The sequence below is a fragment of the Cynocephalus volans genome, chromosome 8 (assembly GCF_027409185.1).
Source record: "Cynocephalus volans isolate mCynVol1 chromosome 8, mCynVol1.pri, whole genome shotgun sequence".
Lineage (NCBI taxonomy): Eukaryota > Metazoa > Chordata > Mammalia > Dermoptera > Cynocephalidae > Cynocephalus > Cynocephalus volans.
The window spans coordinates 129,827,358-129,845,145 of NC_084467.1; positions in this window are offsets into that span (position 1 = coordinate 129,827,358).

Below are 17,788 nucleotides of genomic sequence, written 5' to 3' on the forward strand. Positions count from 1 at the left end.
AAAATGATGTATAATGTCAAGTTCAAATCGGAAAGTAGTTACTGAATACATAATGTGAGCCCAGTGCTGTACTGAACAACATAGCAGTGCTGGTGAGAGGCTGTTTAAGACAGAATTCTGTCTCTTCTGTGGGCAAGTATGTCTCTCTGAGCTCCCCGTGAAGTGCTTAACAGATATCTAGAGAAAGAAAGGAGGAAGGAATACTTCGGATATCGGCAGAATGAGATGTTATATGCAACTGCATTTCACAGAAAATGGAATGAGACATAGTCAAAAGAAACAGTTTGTGGGAAATGGAAAGTACATTTATTATTATAGTACTAATCAATTAAAATGTTAATTAATACCTTCATTACAATAATTATGGTTTGCATTTGCAGAACATGTCGGTCTTCAGAAGTTCAAGTTCAAGTTCAAGTGAAAGATGAGGTAACTAAGGCGCTCATACACTCCAAGCCAAAACTAGAAATCAAGTTTCCTGTAAATGTAATAGTTATTCCCATGAGCAAAGAATGCATGACAGAGGCTGTGGAAGAAAAAAATTGAAAGAAAAATCAGTGTGTAAGGCCCAATTCTTGTGTAATAGTTAATAGTCATAAGCAAGCCTTAAAATCAGTGTCTATTTACTCATCTATTTTCAAAAAATGACTAAAAGAGTCACAATAAGAAAAGCGTAAAATGCTATCAGAAATGAGAGATAAGCTGGAAAAGAACAGTAAAAAGTATTCACGCTGAAATCTTAAAGAATAGTTTCAAATGACTGTCCAAAGGATGTAAAAGATAAACATTTACAGAGCACATACACATGCCCCGAGCAGCGTTCCTTCTCACTGTCAACATGACAGCTTCTATGACGAAAAATGAACAATTACTGTTTTTTCTTATTAACAATGAGAACTGTGCAGCAGAATGGATTTCCATGTTTGTGTTGTCCCGAGAAAGTGCAGAGTCAACTGCACCAACATTTAGGTCTACACATGGATGGCACGCCTCATCTCGGCCTCCTACTACAAAGTTTTGCCTAATGTAATTTTTCTTGAAGTTTAAGTGATATTTTACACTTAATTATTTCTTTTTTTATTAAACACATCCTCACAGCTTTATCACATTCTTTGTGGGAAGAGAGAACACACACACATACACACACACATACACACACACAAGTAGAAATCAGGCTGGAAGTTGCAGGGGAGGTCTTTGGAACTATGTAAACATTTCAAAGTTCATCATTGGGCTGATCTAACATTTGAACAAATGAAACCACCATCAAAGATATCGTCGATGGAATGGCATTTCAGTCTAAGGCAGATGGGCAGAGTCTTTCACCTTAAAAATGTTTTTTAAAAACAAAGTCGAAATGTTTTTTCACAAGGTGAAATATGTTACTGAATTTATGGGCAATTTTTAAAGCATCTCACAAAAATCAAACACATAGACATAGCAGAAGAAACCAGCCTTGGAATAAAACCTCAAAGTAAAATAAACTAAGGTAATTATCTTCCCATAGAATCATTAATCTCCCAAATGACTAGCCATTTTAAGACAACAGAAAAAAATGGAAAATAAAAAGGCTTTGACCATTGAAAGAATACCTCATGCTCAGGAATCAGCAAAAACTTTTTGGGGGAGAGGGTTGGTCTGTGGGATTTTGTTTTTTGTCTTTTGGGTGTTTTGGGTTTTGATTTTGGGTTTTTTGATGGTAAAATCTGCACTTTTTATTTGTTTCAGAGTCAAGGTGTCATTTGATCATTCAATGAGCTTGAGCAAGTTGCCTACATCCTGGTGCCGGGGGTAAAGATAGGAACAAAACACATCCTTAGACCTCAAGGGGGCCACAGACAGTAAGTTAGGATGCCCACAGCCTGGGAGGTCTTGCATCCAAGGTGTCAGTGCAGAAGGGCAGAGTGCACAGGGTGGTGCTAGTCTAGACTGGAATTAGGGTGGGGACAGCTTCCTTGAGATGAGTCATGTAAATCTTGGAGAGACCAGAAGCAGTCTGGCCATCTAGGGGGAGTGCAGAGAGGCTGGCTGGGACAGGAGGAGAGCAGCACAGCCTGGGCTGGGCCCACTAGTGCAATCTCCATTCAGGGAACTGCAGCTGGAGAGGTGGCTGGTGACAGAGAGTGAGCACCAGGAAAGATGCTGAGAAGAAGATTTCTTTCCTGAATGGACTTTTATTACCAGTCAAGAACTTTGTACTTCATCCTGCAGACACTGGGGAAACACAGAGAGGTTTGAAGCAGAATGTGATATGATTACATTTTAGAAAAAAAGCACTCCAACCGAGTGCAATAGAAAAGGTAGAGTGGGATCAAGGTGATCAGCTGGGAGACATGTCCAGGGTGCTCTGCGCCAGCTGAGGGAATAAGAGGGATCTACAACCCCACCTCTGCACTCCACTCCCCAAGCCCTTCATCCTGGCATGGGAAGTTTCCTCCTACAGGAAGGCACATCTTTGTCTTCCCACAAAGGTATGCTCTGCTCTCCAAGCCCTGAACAAAGGCTTGACAAAAGCCCTGATAAAAGCTCTTTTTCTAGTTTATAAACCCCAGAGAGGGAGCCTTGTTCTAATTTACATACGTAAAGCAGTATGAGCTAGAGCCACCCTGGGTTTGCAATTACCTAAGTGAGAAATACCAAGGTCCTAAACTAAAGAAGGAAGGATAAAGAGAGGAGAAAATACTTAAAGTGGCTCTTCATGCACCAGACACAGTGAGGGTATATTCTGTGCCAACCTCTGAGCATACACTGAGAGTCATGTCTGAGAGCTCTGCTCTGGGACAGGTGATAGAATGATGTGGGAGGTGATGGAAACAAGTACATTTTCAAATGTCAGAAACGCCACTTGCCATCTGCCTTCTCAAACTGCTCTTGACCCTAATGCCACTCTCCTGGTTAACATTTCTGTCACTCCAGGACCTCAAAACCCCCAGATAGGTTTGAATTCTTTCTTGCCCTCAATCAGTAGAGCTTTGTAGAGCTATCTCTGCAATGCAGCTCAACCCTTCCTCCTCTTTGCCATTCCTGCTCTGATCCAAGTCCTTATTACTTCTCTCTTGAGCTCCTGAATTAAACTTCAGCTATTCACCCTACTTGCATTCTCTTTTATCTAGAATCCGGTCTGCTTTGGCAAGCTTTTTGGACTCAGTAAGATTTTGATTTTATCAAGGGCTTTCATCACATAAAGGATAATGTTAGCTTAACACTTAAGTCACTCTATGATGGACCCTCAAGTTTCCTCTCCAAACTTATCTCTATTTCCTGATTATTTCCGATACTCGCTCTGTATCAAATATCCTTACCCTCTGCCTCTGAACATCAAAACCCTACACACTACACACTCCCCCATGAAGGGAGCTTGCAATGTTCCAGAAGAGGCTAAATAAAAACCTTGAAGGAATGCTGTTCAGGGAACTCTAGCATGGAGTAGAGGGCTGACAAGATCAGTGGTTCCCAAAGCCCAGCTGATCATCAGAATCATTAGAAGAGTTTTTGAAAGATTCAGATTCCTAATTCCTTATTCTGGAAATTGTGATTTGGTAGGTTTGGAGTAGGATCTTGTGAAGCTGTGTTTCTAAAAGACTCCATAAGAACCAAATTTGTGAATCTCCCCAAATGACCACTTAAGCTCTCTTTCACCATTCCATTTCTATGATAAGAAGCCTTCCCTGGGCCTCCCAGAATGCTGTTTTCATCCCTGTGTTGAGAACATTTATTATGCTCTGTTTTGTCTTATAACTATCCAAATCCATTTCAGTCTCCGCCATGATGTTGCATGTTCCCTGAGGTCTGGAGTCCTATACTGTAGTCTCACAAGGCCAGAATAATTTTTCTATAATTATTTGCCAAGTCAAATTGAACTTGCTTACAATGGATCTGAATCGCGCTATGTACAGAAAAGAATGAGACTAAACAATACTGGAAATGGCAGTATTAAATATAGAAGTCTCCTGGTAGCTGGACTTTGATCTGAGGTGTGAAAGGTTAGCAAACTTGAAATGTGTACTTTTCATTGAAACTGGATGTACACCATTGGTTCAGATGCAAATGTGAACTTGTATGACATTCCATTTGGGTTTCAGGCCCATTAGCCCATCATTTGTCACCCCTTTTCTTCTGGTGCTGATTTTCCCTTTCATTCTTCGTGTTCCTTGGTACTTTTTAAAATTTTAGTTGATGACTGGCAGTTATTTCAGGGCACAAAATAAATTCTAAACGTTAGTGGCACAAAACAGCCACAGAAAATTTTCTCTGAATGGACCTATACCCACGAAATACCACACTATTATGGAAAGCAAATATCTAGACAGACTTTGGGCACTCATGATATTACATTTGAAATTGTGTATTTACAATATGTATGCAATGCCAAGAATATATAAAAATTTACAAGTAGGGCCGAGCCCGTGGCGCACTCGGTAGAGTGCTGCGCTGGGAGCACAGCGACGCTCCCGCCGCGGGTTCGGATCCTATATAGGAATGACCGGTGCACTCACTGGCTGAGTGCCGGTCACGGAAAAAAAAAAAAAAAAAAAAAAAAAAATTTACAAGTACATTTTTCAATTCCTAATAAAATATAGTCAATGTTTGGTTTTTAAAATCAACTTTATTGAAATATGATTATGTGTAATAAACTTATCTATCTGAATCATACAATTAGATGAGTTTTGACAGTTGTACATGCTTGTGAAGCCGCCATCACAATCAAGACACAGAACCCTTATTTATCTTCAAAAGATAATTCTCTTTAAATATTAATCATCCTAAAAGCAAATCTAGACAGAATACATAAAAGATACGAATCTCCTCCTCTTCCCAAAATATGTTTAATTGGATATAAATTGAAATTAGTGTAAACTAGTGGTTCTCAACTGAGGGCGTGTTTGCACCCTGCAGGTCATTTGGCAATATCTAGAGACATTTTCTTTGTTGTCTGGACTGGGGTAGGGTGCTGTATTAATCCGTTTCTGTGTTGCTATAACAGAATATCTGAAACTGGGTAATTTATAAAGAACAGAGGTTTATTTAGCTTACGATTCTGGGACAGCTGCATCTGGTGCAGGCCTCAGGCTGCTTCTACTCATGGTGGAAAGCACAGCAGGCAGCCAGCAGGGACAAGCAGATCACATGGCGAGAGGAAGCAAGAAAGAGAGAAGGAAGGTGCCAGGGTCTTTTAAACAACCAGTTCTCAAGAGAACTAACAGAAGGAGAACTCACTCACTACCCCCATTCCCCACAGAGAGCATTAATCCATTCATGAGGGATCCGCCCCCATGACTCAAACAGCTCCCAACACTGCCACATTGTGGATCAAATTTCAACATGAGTTTTGGGGGGACAATAATCCAAACTGCATCAGATGCTACCCATATCTAATGGATAGAGACTAGGTATTGCTAAACCTCCCACGCAAGACCCACCCCACCCCCACCCCAGACACACATACACACGTACAACAAAGAATTGTTGACCTAAAATGTCATCTGTGCTGAGATTGAGAAACCCTAGTATCGATGTATCCACGTCCATAACTGACCAGGAATGAGGCAATACAGTATTCACTCTCTGAGTCTTTACATGTGCTTACTGTCCTGTCTAAACATCTCTTCACTGCCCTCCAACCGCCCTAGGAGAAGGGTACTATTTTTTTCCCCATTTTACAGTTGAGAGAAACTGAGGCTTACAGAGATGAACGAGTTGGCTAAGATCACACAATTAGTACGTGGCAGAGCTGGGATCCGAATCCAGATCCTTTTTCTCTGGAGTCCGTTCCTAAACTGTGTGAGATACTTATTGATCTTTTTAAATGACAGTATAAGCTTTGTGCCTGGACTGGTCACCTAGGAAAAAATTAATACATCTAAAATCTAAGTAGTTATTAACATGCCAAATGCATACAGCCACTAATCCAATAAGAGAAAAAAACTTTTCCATTAATTACATCTTTTTTTCCCAAATTTTTGGAGAATGAAAACACATCTTACATTTACTGTGTGCTTCCTGTGTCTCAGACACAAATGCCTTCTTTCATTCAATCCTCCCAGGAACACTGAATGGTTATTACTAACCACATCTTTAACAGAAGAAACCAGAATTTCCAAGTAACTCAACTACAACAGTGTTGGGATTTAAACCAAGAGCATCTGGGTTTGTCAGTTTAACTGTACCAAACAACTGAACAGCTGATATTATGGATTGAACGTTTGTCTACCCCCCACGCCCACCCCCCCAAAAAATTCATATGTTGAAGCCATAACCTCCAATGTGATGGTATTTGGAAATGAAGCTTTTGGGAATTAATTAGGTCATGAGGACAGGGCCCTGGACTAATGGAATTTAGTGTCTTTATAAGAAGAGAAACCAGAGAGCTAGCACTCTCTCTTGCACTCTCTCTCTCTCTCTCTCTCTCTCTCTCTCTCTCTCTCAGTGAGGACAGAGCAAGAAGGAAGCCACCTGCAAGCCAGGAAGAGAGCCCTCACCAGAACCAGACCATGCCGGCACCCTGATCTCAGAGTTCCAGCCTCCAGAACTGTGAGAAAATAAATTTCTGTTGTTTAAGCACCCAGTCAATAGTATCGTGCTATGGCAGCTCAAGCCGACTAATGCAGCTGGAAATTATAAAAATTGTACCAAGAGAGTGTTGTTTCTTGAACTCTGTCTGGTTTCTACCTTCAGACATATGCACTCTGGGATAACAAGAGTTCAGTCCTGTCATCTTCAATGTCCTTGTAAGGAACGCTTAAATATCTTTCCTATTTTGAAGCAAGAATGAAGTAATTTATATAATATAACAAGCAACATGTCTAGACTGAGTAAGCCTTAAGCAAATGTTATTGTGTTGTGTTTTTAAAAAGCTTATAAGGGCTTTTCAGTGTTTCTTCCTGCATTAACCACCACTTGAAGCTTTCTGCAGGTGCATTCAGCAGCCATCGGTATCCATGACCAAATCACTGGATGAGACACAGAGCCTCCTCAATAAGCTTTACTGACCTCAATTTCAAATGGGGCAATAGGGTTTACCTCTTAGGGTTGCGATGGGCTCTGCATGTGACAATGTGTACACTGTTAGTGCTGTGTCTTACACAGAGAAAGTACACAGTAACTGCAAGAAGGTGTGGTCTGTGGACTGGCAGCATCAGCCTCACCCAGGAGCTTGTTAGAAATTCAGAATCCCAGGCCCCACTCCAGACCTACCAAATCAGAATCTATTTTTAAAAGATTTGCATCTATATGAAATCTGAAAAGCGCTGAGCTAAAGCATTGGGGGGGGGAGAGAAAGAAAGGGAGAGAGAGAGAGGGAGAGAGAGATGATGAAGACAGAGAAGAACAACGGCAGATCCCTGGTGAGCCACTAGAAACTTCCTTCCAAAACAGCTTCCAGCTTAAAGCATAGCTGGGGTTTGGCTAAACCCATTCCCCCACACCAGGCTTCAGCAGGGACAGGGCTCCCCTGAATCAGGGATCTACCTTCATCTGTACACCCAACTCAAACCTTCAATTCCCCTCTTTCTCCAGTCCAGGGGATCTTTACTTCAGCTGGTTGGCAAGAAGAGCTTTCACTTACTCATCACACATTTTCTGCTCCCCTCTGGGCCTGAGCTTTTGAAACTCAGAAATCAGGAGAATCTTTTTCATTTCTTTCCCCAAGATAATGAACACAGACAAGCTAACTAAATGGGGGCAGTGTGTAAAAGGAAATAGCCAGGGGAAAAAATAGATTATTAATTCCAAAATATTGCCCAACCACATGAAATGGTTCCTTATGATCAGAGACTAAGCAGAGCAATGAGCCATGACTTTGGTATTCCCTATCTCCCCACTCAGTACCTCTGTATATGGTTTGCTCATTCATTTTCACCTCTCTAAAGTGAGCTACAAGTCTTTGGGGTATGTCCTTTCTATAAAAATCACACACACATATACACACAAAACCCCACAGCTTTATGAAAATTGGCTCAGGGAATTCCAGTATGTCTCTCCTTTCCACTTTCTGCTGTGTTCCTTGGTGCTTTCTGCACCTTATCCTTCCTATACTGACTCAAAATTCTCAACTCATCCTGGTTAAACTTGGAAGAGATTTCAACTTGCTGTTTCATCATTGACCCAGAAGTCCCAAAGGATGCCTTGTTAGGAATTTCCCAGGCTCCAAGTCCCCCAAATTCCTCTCCCCAATATTCAGCCCTGTTCTCTACCACACCACCTTCCCTTTGCTCTATGCTCAACCTGGGGAAGACAGGTTAGGCTCTTCTCTTAACACAGATCACATCTGCACTGTGTCAGAGCTATGCATGTGTGCCTGTCTCCCCTTGGTGGAGAGGCTCAAGCCCCACGTACCTTCACATGCCCCTGCTCACCCCCAACACCAATCGATGGCTGTGCTCAATAAATGAACAGAGTTAGATTGGATGGTAAATTATAGTTTTATTCTAGTTTGTTCTAGTTTTCTTCAAAGTTCCATCATTCTTTCCTTCTACCCTTCTGGCTCTATGGCTCCCTGCCCTTCTTTGATCCCACTCTGTTTTTAATCTTGACACTCTGGGCAACAGTCAGAAGAAGATCTTTATGCAAATTAAAGCTTTGCTATTTCTTATTGGACAGGTTATTTAAAGTTTCAGCTTTCATTTAGTCATCTGCTGCTATAGATAATAGGTAGATAGGTAGGTAGGTAGGTAGGTAGATGATAGATAGGTAATAAACACACATACAGAGAAAAAGAAAAAAAACAGCATCTGATACATATTAGCATTCAATAATTGTTAGTTGTCATTATTATAGTTTGAAATTGATCACGACAAGAGTATTTACACCATGAAAATTGGTAAACACTACAAATTGGAACTTTTTTTCAAAGAGCTGCTTTACCAGCACATGACTAGGCTAGCACCACATACAGAAATAATAATATTTTGTATCTATCAGGGTAAATAAAACATTATTAAAATTAATTTTACCTGTTTCTTTTTGCTTTTTTTATATGACTACTAAAAATTTTAAATTACATTGTGATTATTTTTATTAAACAGTGCTGAGCTAGACTAACCCACATGGTATGATGATCCCATCACACCCCTCACCGTGGTCCCCAGGTATTTCTATCCCTGCATAAGGGTAGTTATTGTAGGATTTTTACTGACTTAAATGTAATGTTCAAGAGCCTAGTAAGAAATATTTGCCTTCAGACCATTTCACAACACCTGGGTTTTTCCAAGGAAATGAGTGACTATTTACCTATTAAAAACCATCTGTTCACCTTGCCCAAACAAAGGGGTTTGGTTCAAGTGACTCTTTACAGTAGAAACTGCCAGCAAATTTTACATATTGTTCTACTGGGGGAGAAAAAGACTAAAGAGTGAAATTTCTTCTGCTATACTGGTCATCCAGATTAAACTCCTTTGCCTGGTTCTGAGGACCCAGAACATTTCTCTGAGTAAAACTTAAGAAGTAGGCAAAAGATAAAGGGAATTAATCAGTTTTAAATGTGAGGTAGGTACTACACACAAGCTTTGAATTTTGCTTTATTTATTCATTCATTCTTGAAACCTATTTATTTAGTTTCTGCTAACAAAGCAGATACAGTTCCTGCCCCCTTAGAGTTTACATTTTTTATATTGTCTTGAGAAAACAGACAATAAACACATGCACAAACAAATTAAATAATTTCAGTGCTATAGACTGCATGTTTGTGTCCCCCATCCCCCACGCAAAATTTATATGATGAAGTCTTAATCCCCAAACTGATGGTATTTGGAGGCAATGTCTTTGGTAGGTAATTAGGTCATGAGGGTGAAGCCCCCATGATGGGATTAGTGCCATTATAAGACACAAGAAGAGACACAGGAAAGACAAGTGAGGACAGAGCAAGAAGGCAGCTGTCTGCAAACAAGGACAAGGTTCTTCACCAGACACCTAATCTGCTGGAATCTTGATCTTGGATTCACAGTCTCCAGAACTATGAGAAATAAATATTTGTTGTTTAAGCACCCAGTCTACAGTATTCTAAACCTAAACTAAGACCTTTAGGTAGTGATTAAGTATTGTAACCTGCACACACACACACACACACACACACACACACACACACACACACAAATCCACAGGGTAATGATACAGACAGCAACGAGAAGAGCCCTCACTTTGGTGATTGTGTATCAAAGGTCTCACTGAGGAGGTAACAGCTGAACAAAGCCTTCCTATGGGTCAGCTTTGGAAAGAATAAGGGAAAGTACATTCTAGGCAACAGTGCCAGTAAGTCTAAGAGCCCTAAGAAGAAAGCAAGTGCCTACAGCAGAATAAGGCAGGGGTGAAGGGCAAGTGAGGAACAGGTCGTGGCACTAACAGGTGGCCTAGTGCTAGACTGAGTGCATCATGGATTTTATAGAAAGTCATTGGAGGGATTCAGATAGGGGAGTAATTTCAAATAGAAAAGTGATATCAGATTTGCATTTTGAAAAGCTAGGTAACTCTGGCTTGCGTGTGGCAAACAAACCACAGTGGGACACAGGTATTAAAGCAGGGAGATGAGTTAAGAGTTTGTCACAGTAGCCCATGACTTCTAGAGTGTGGCAATAAAGATTGTGACAAATTATCAGATTTGGAATATACTTTGGAGGTAGAGCAGTAAGACTTACTGGATTAGATATGGTAAGTGAAGGAAATGAAGGAATCAAAGATAACTTCTAGATCGTGGTTTGAGTAACTGCGTGCTGGTTCCGTTAACTGAGATTACAGCGAGCAGCAGATAGTGGGGAGGCAGTGTGCAAATCAAGAGCTCTGTTTTACATAGCTCCTCATCTGAGCACCACAATAAATCTCTAAGAGTCATTTTCTTTTCCCCGTTTTACAGATGAGGAAACTAAAGCACAGACAGGTTATGCAACTTGGCCAAGGTCACTTAGCTAACCCATTCCAGTAATACTTTACACAGCACAGAGGTTAAGATTGCTCAGTTCTAAATTCTAATCCCAGGACCACGACTTACTAGTTGTGTGACCCTTTGGCCAGGCACTTAATTTCTCTAAGCCTTGATTTTTCTCTTTCTGAAATTGGAAATATCCTTGTTCGGAGTTTGTGTAAGGGTTAAGTGAGATAAGGTAGGCAATCTGCACGACATGGCATACAATAAATGTTCAGTAAATGTTAGCTGCTATTATATTGGCCATCCCCAAAGCTAGAAATACAGTAGCATTGTGATCCTGGATTTACTCCAACTAAAGGAGGTGTATTCTCTCCCTCCGATGGGACTTCAGCGTGGGGCCCTAGTCTTATTTCTCACTGTTATGACTGCAGACAAGAATAAGGACTGATTGCCTGTAAGGGTACTCTCCCATGGGTGGGGAGGACTAAGTGAAACCTGAAATAAAGCCTGACTAAGTAAAGGAAACACCAGAGGCAAAAGATAAGATATGAAAACTCCACTGAAAGGATCTGAAATGACCAAAGAGAAAAAGTCCCAACCTTGATCAGGGAAAGTTAGTCGCTTCAATAAAAAAAAAAAAAAAAAAAAAGTAACCACACACGATGCAATCAGGCAGTAGAGATGTTGCTACTGGAAAGCCAAATGTGAGGAGTGTTCAACAGTGTCCCCCTAGACTGCCCTCAGAGGAAGAACTGGTTCAAAATTAGCAAGATTGAGATTTTTCAGCTTAAATGCCTGGAAAATTCCTTCCCTGAGCCCACATAAGTGCAACAGCCTCCTTCATCATGCTAAGGTACATCTGTCATAAGAATGCTTTTGGTAATATTGTCCCTTTTCTGTCATGGTCTACCCTTTCACAAGAATGAATGAACAACAGTGAAAAATCAGGGCTAACCGAGGTCGGGGAGAAGGTAAACCTTCTGAACAGTCACCAAAATTGGGTCATTTTTTTTTTCCCTAAGTAATAGACTTTATAGAAGTTTTACTTTACATAAAAACTGAGCAGAAAGTGCAACTAATTCCCATACCCTCCCCCCACACACATACACAGTTTCTCCGATTATTAACATGTTGGTGCCTTTTCAATAACTCTTAAAGGTAAAATAAAAATATGACCATTAACACTGGTATGAAAAGCTACCAGAGGATGCAGGATAAAAAGCAAGATCATGGTAAGACATGTAGAAATGGCTAGTCTAAGTGCCCTGTCTCCTTTCAGAAATATAGGGCCCACTCTCACCCCCAAAATTCAGCCCCGTCCCCAGCAGGCTTTCTCCAGGTTCAAGCCTGGCTGCTCCTCTGGGTGGAGTCTCTGGGTCCTGCCGTCTGGGGAAACAGTCTAATGTAATGGTGAAGGGCAAGAGGTCTGGAGACAGGCTGCCTGACTCTGAATTCTAGCTTGCATCAAGCTTTCCACCCTAATGGAAGGATTATTGGAGTAATTGGCATCCTTTGAAGCCTTAGTTTCCTCATTAATAAATGTGGAAAAGAGTACAATGACTGCATCTAGCACCTAACTTCACAGGGTTGCTGTGAAATGACAGTGAGATAATGAGTGTCAAGTACCTGGCACAGAGCTTTTAATAAGTATTTATACTTGTTATATTACTATCTGGAGTTTCATTCTGTCTGGACCAGGGTTTCTTGGTGGGAATGAGCCTTTATTAAAAACTCTCAGTCAGAAATGTGTTCCATTTTAACCCATTTCTGTTGCTTACCACCATTCTAGAAAAGAATATTTACTGAACAACAAAGCTCCAAAAAAAAAAAAAAAAAATAGTGAGAGAAAACAGTGCATAAAGTCCCAAGAATAAACAAATGAGAGAGAGGAAGATTCGGCAATGGTGGATTGCCAAAGTTCATCAGAAGGGATAAATCGGTGAAGAGGGCTAAGGAAAACCAACCCTAGATCTATTCAAATGCCTTTGAAGGTTAGGATAACTTTTAACATGTCATAAAGAATTGACTTTTCCTTGTTCATTACTTTGTTCCCCCTTCTTCCTTTTCCCAGTCATATCCTGGAGACTTAGACAATGAGAAAAACAGTGTATAGGCAGCAAACAAATTGGAAAGGGGTGGGGAGGGAGAAACTCTATTGTGTGTGTATTTTGTTTCAGCAAGAGCTCCAGGCAGAGAAGAGAAACCCCAGGGGAAAGAATAGGTGGTGGCCGAACGCAGAGAGCAGGCTAGTTAATCCTGGGGACCCCCAGACTAGAAGAAGACATGAATGAGGGGGTTGCCTTGGGGGATGCCTGTCAACTCAGCAACGACTCTGCAAGGACATGCCCCAGCTCAAAGCCCCCGGGTGATTTCCTCCTCAGAAAAGACAGCTTGGTATCACGCTAGACCACTAGACTATAGGGCAGAAAGCCCTAGGAAGTACTAGGGTAAATTATTGCCCGAACCGAGGACAATCTCACTTTGTCCTGGAAGACTATTCCAGGAAGACTACAAAAAGGAAGACTATTCATAATAATGGAGCAACAGGTAAAAACCAGAACTGTCCAGACATCTTAATCAGTGTTCATGGCCCTACTCTATGTACAAACACAAAACCAGAAGACTAGATGTATGCAAGGAACAAAGAGAAAAACAAAGGGTGGAGAATAATAGGGAGAAAAACAAATATTTTTTTAAAATCCAGCTTTTGTACCAAGTATACCAGGCCTGTGTAGCATACCTTATATTCATGACTTCATTTAATCCCTGCAAAGCAGGAATTAGAGGGGAAGTGATATAGCTGGAAAGTGAACTCAGGACTGTCTGAAGCTAAAACACTTCCTCCTTTCTTGCCCCTGCTACCCCCTAGTTGCAGCACTAATCCCCTCATTGGTAGGCCATAATGATAACAGCTGCTCTTACTGAGTGCTTTGAAAACTCCGGCTGATCACTTTGCATTTGGTAGCTCATTAAATCATCACAAACCTGCAAGACAGTGAGGAAAGTGAGGTTCAGAGAGGTTGAGTAACTTCCCCAAAGTCACACACTAGTAAGTAGTGGGGCCAAAATTCAAACTGACATCCATGTGACCGCAGAGCCAGCATTCCCACTTACCAGGACGTAGTGTGACAAAACTGAGCGCCTGGGAGTAAGCTCGCAAGGCTACGCAGCATGAGCAGGTGCAGAGGGAGCACGGTCCCAAAGCACACTTCCCCACCCAAACCTTGGCTCCAGCCAGGTCTGTCCTCCCTGCCACCTATACCCTCTGTCCAGCATGGTCCTTGCTGCACCTTTGCAATTAACTGACCACATTGTCCTCCCGTCTTATAATCATGTCCCCTTCCTCTCTGCCTGTGCATAAACCAGCCTTCTTCATGGTCTAGATTTATTTCTGTCACAGTGTTTTCTTAGTGCACTTCTGTTTCCTGCCTGTCCTGGCTATAATTTTTCTTTGCATAGAGACTCTATGCAACTTTCGAACCGTGGCGCTCACTCCGTTATCCACAGCAACTAGGAAGTGAAAGTCATGAGGCAAGAGGTTGGTTAAATATCACTGGATTAGGCTGAATGTTTATAGAGGTCATCCTCCCCCCCACCCTAACATCAAAAGAGGAATTCCCCAGGAGAAACAGAAGTCACTTTCTCACACATTAACGTCTTCCCTTCGGTCAACACTTTTTTCCTCCTCATTTCAGACCCAACTTTTAAAACGACTTTTCTTCCTACACGTACTCATGCTTGGCTTTGCTCTTGGGCCAGGAATTTTTGCAGTGCGCCAAAATTCACTAGGTACTAGGTTCCACAAGAGAAGAGACTGAGGTGTTTCTCTATCCTTAGTGCATTCCTGGCATATTCAGATGTTTTAAGCATTCTCTGAATGAGTGCGTCCCAGATAGATGATGGCTTTCTCAGCAAATGCCAGGTAAGACAGATAATATTGAGGGTATATGTAAGCCCCCAGAACTTAGATGCACCCTGAGTAGAAAGAGGAACCATGAATTGAAATTAAATTGCTACCACACAGGCCAAAAAATAGAAATAGAAAGATAGAAATTAGTTTGGTTACAATTCTTGAACCCTGAGATTGTGGATGGAGAATCATACCAACTGCATGTGTGGAGGAGAAATAAGAATTTTCTAGTCATCTTACTAGAAAATAAAATAATAAAACAAAGGCTATTCAGCACCTTCTAATCTAGTGAACCCTCACTTTGCTTCTTTTGTTTTTTAAAATAAGTTTATTTTATCTGAATTTACAAAATGTGAGCCATAATGATATGTGTGAGCTCTTTTAAGTTAAGGAATGAATCAAGTATTGATTTGGGTAGGCATGATTTATCAGACCTATTTATATATACACCATCCTTTACTTCATGTTTTTTTCAGAGCATTGATCACACAATCAATTTTGCACGAATATTCAGGAGGCAGATTATTAGTTGTCCCCCAAAATTCATTCTCTCCTTACTCTTAGGCCCTTTGTCATCCAGCTACAGGTTATATTTCCCAGATTCACTAGCAGTTAGTCATGGTCATGTGATTTTGATCTCTCCAGGGGAATGTAAGGGGAAGTGATATATACATACACCTTCTGTCTCACCTGCTTGAGAGGAAATTGCTTGACCTAGACTTCCTCTCTTTTCCCTTCCTTTGAACTAAAACATGGATATGCCACATGATTTAGCTTTGACTATGCAGGTGAGCATCGCTCCCTTGGAGAAGGCAGAGCCACAGGATGTAAGGAACCTGAGCCCACAATTGATGTCAGAGAGCTAGATGGTTACATGAAAAAGACTTAAACTTCTGTCTTCTTTAAGTCACTTTTTTTTGGTTTCTCTTTTTCATCACTTTAACTTTTTCCATAATTAATGCAACTAGAGAGAGAATTAAAGATTCATCAGTTTTCTCAAGTGCTCTCTTAATCTTTGTGTATCAAAATCATTCCTCTTTGAATCATCTAATTATGTTATCATCTTTGTTGATTCTCTCTTCTTCAGTTGTTAACTAATCTGAATCTGCCAGAGCCTCCTTTTTCAAAAGCTTTACATGCAGTTCAAGCACTTCTCCAATTATACTTTCACTGACATCTTTGTATCATGACTCTTGCAAGATTTGCAGTTTTACTCATTACTCAATTTACTTTGCATTCAAATGTTTACAACTATGGACTTACATAATATGGGGGAGGATGTTTATGTGGGGACTAATATTATTATTAGCCAGCTCGTTAGTGAGTATTTTCTACTAAAAGAACTTTTGCTTCTCTTTATGATCTAAGTGCAGGGATAATGCAACTCATGTGCCAAGCCCTCATACCTGAGAAGAATTTCAAAAGGTGCTGAGGAAAGGGAGATCTTGTTATGTCTATTCTTTTAGTGGTTAACCTAGATTTTTTTAATATGCATACTTAACAAGCTCTAAATTTCATAAAGATTTTTACCCTTCTCTCAAACACTGCAAAGACTTCAGAATGTTTAACTCTAATCAGTATCACTCCATGAACTTAAGTGCAATAGCTGTCCAGCATTTTGATTCTATCTTGTCTTGACTTGTCCCACCACTTAGCATTATAATTGCTGTTGTTGTTTTATACAGTCAAGGTGTATTTACATTTAGTCATGTATTTGCTCACCATTTCTTCTTGCATCTCAGACTTTGCATTACTGCTCAAACTCCACAGTGGACTGGCTTGTGGTTATAAATTCTCAGGGGAGATTATTTTTCCCCCTCCACTCAACACCAAGTTCAAGCCAGATGAGTTCCTTGTCCTATTCATGAGGGCAGATTTGTTTGGGGTTTAACTTTAAACCAAGAACATAGCTCTTTGCGGTCCCACTTTTACGTGTGGGTCTCTTATTAGATTCCCTCATTACACCAACCTTAGGCTTTAACTCCTGTCTTCCAAGCCCTGTGCATTCAACAAAACAAAATTTTAATGTCATCAAGGTTTGCCAGGTACTCTCAGGTTAAATCTGATTTCATTTGCCCTCAAAATTCCCATTTTCACTTCATTTTTAACCTCTGTGGATGCCTTTCTTACTAGCTCAAAGATGGTATTGTAAAAACATGTTTTATATTCTATCTACTTATTCGGGTTATTTTCAATAGGAGGATTACTCAGGACACCTAACCCCCTTGCTGCTGGAACTAGAAATCAGTAATTCCTAATTTTAAATATTATTTTTTTGAAATAAAGATTGTCACAGTGGAATAATAATTATAGCCAATATTCACTGAACGTGATTATAAGTCATGTACTATTAAACATGATTTACTTATATTAAGTCATCTAATCCTCACAACATCACTATAAAGTCAAACCCAGATAATCTGACTCAAGAATTCACGTTATTAATTACTACACATTCTTTGTCTACAGGGGCATGAACAACAAGAAGAATTCAATTCCATATGTATAGAAGGAAAATTATGCAAATCCCTCCTGATTAATGCAGCTAGTGAAAACTCCACAGATGTGCCAGGTATTGCTTTTCAAGTGCTGGGAACAAGTCATACACAGCCTCATGATGGGCTCTGTGTTTGACAGAGCCTCACACCAGCTGCACAGAGGGATTGGATGGTAATCAGGTTTCATCAAATATGCCACATCCTTTATATAGAGTGACTATATGAGACTCAGCTTTAAGAGGAGACAGAGGCTGTGTCTGAGCCCAGTGAAAAAGAGTGTTGTGATCAATTCTCAGTGTCTGCCACAGACCAGGATGCAGAAGTGCCATCCCCAGGGTATTCCTGACCTAAGGATGCAGAGCAGGGCAAAACCCAGTCTTTGAGTTGCATCTTCCTGCCACCTACCCTAGTCAACTGAGTAAACCATCACCAGACCCCCCCAGGTTCTGCCTTAGATCTTCTCTCTTTTTCCTATTTAGCAGTAAGTGAAAAGTCTTGTGGCCCAGAAGCAGGCAAGAAGCAGAG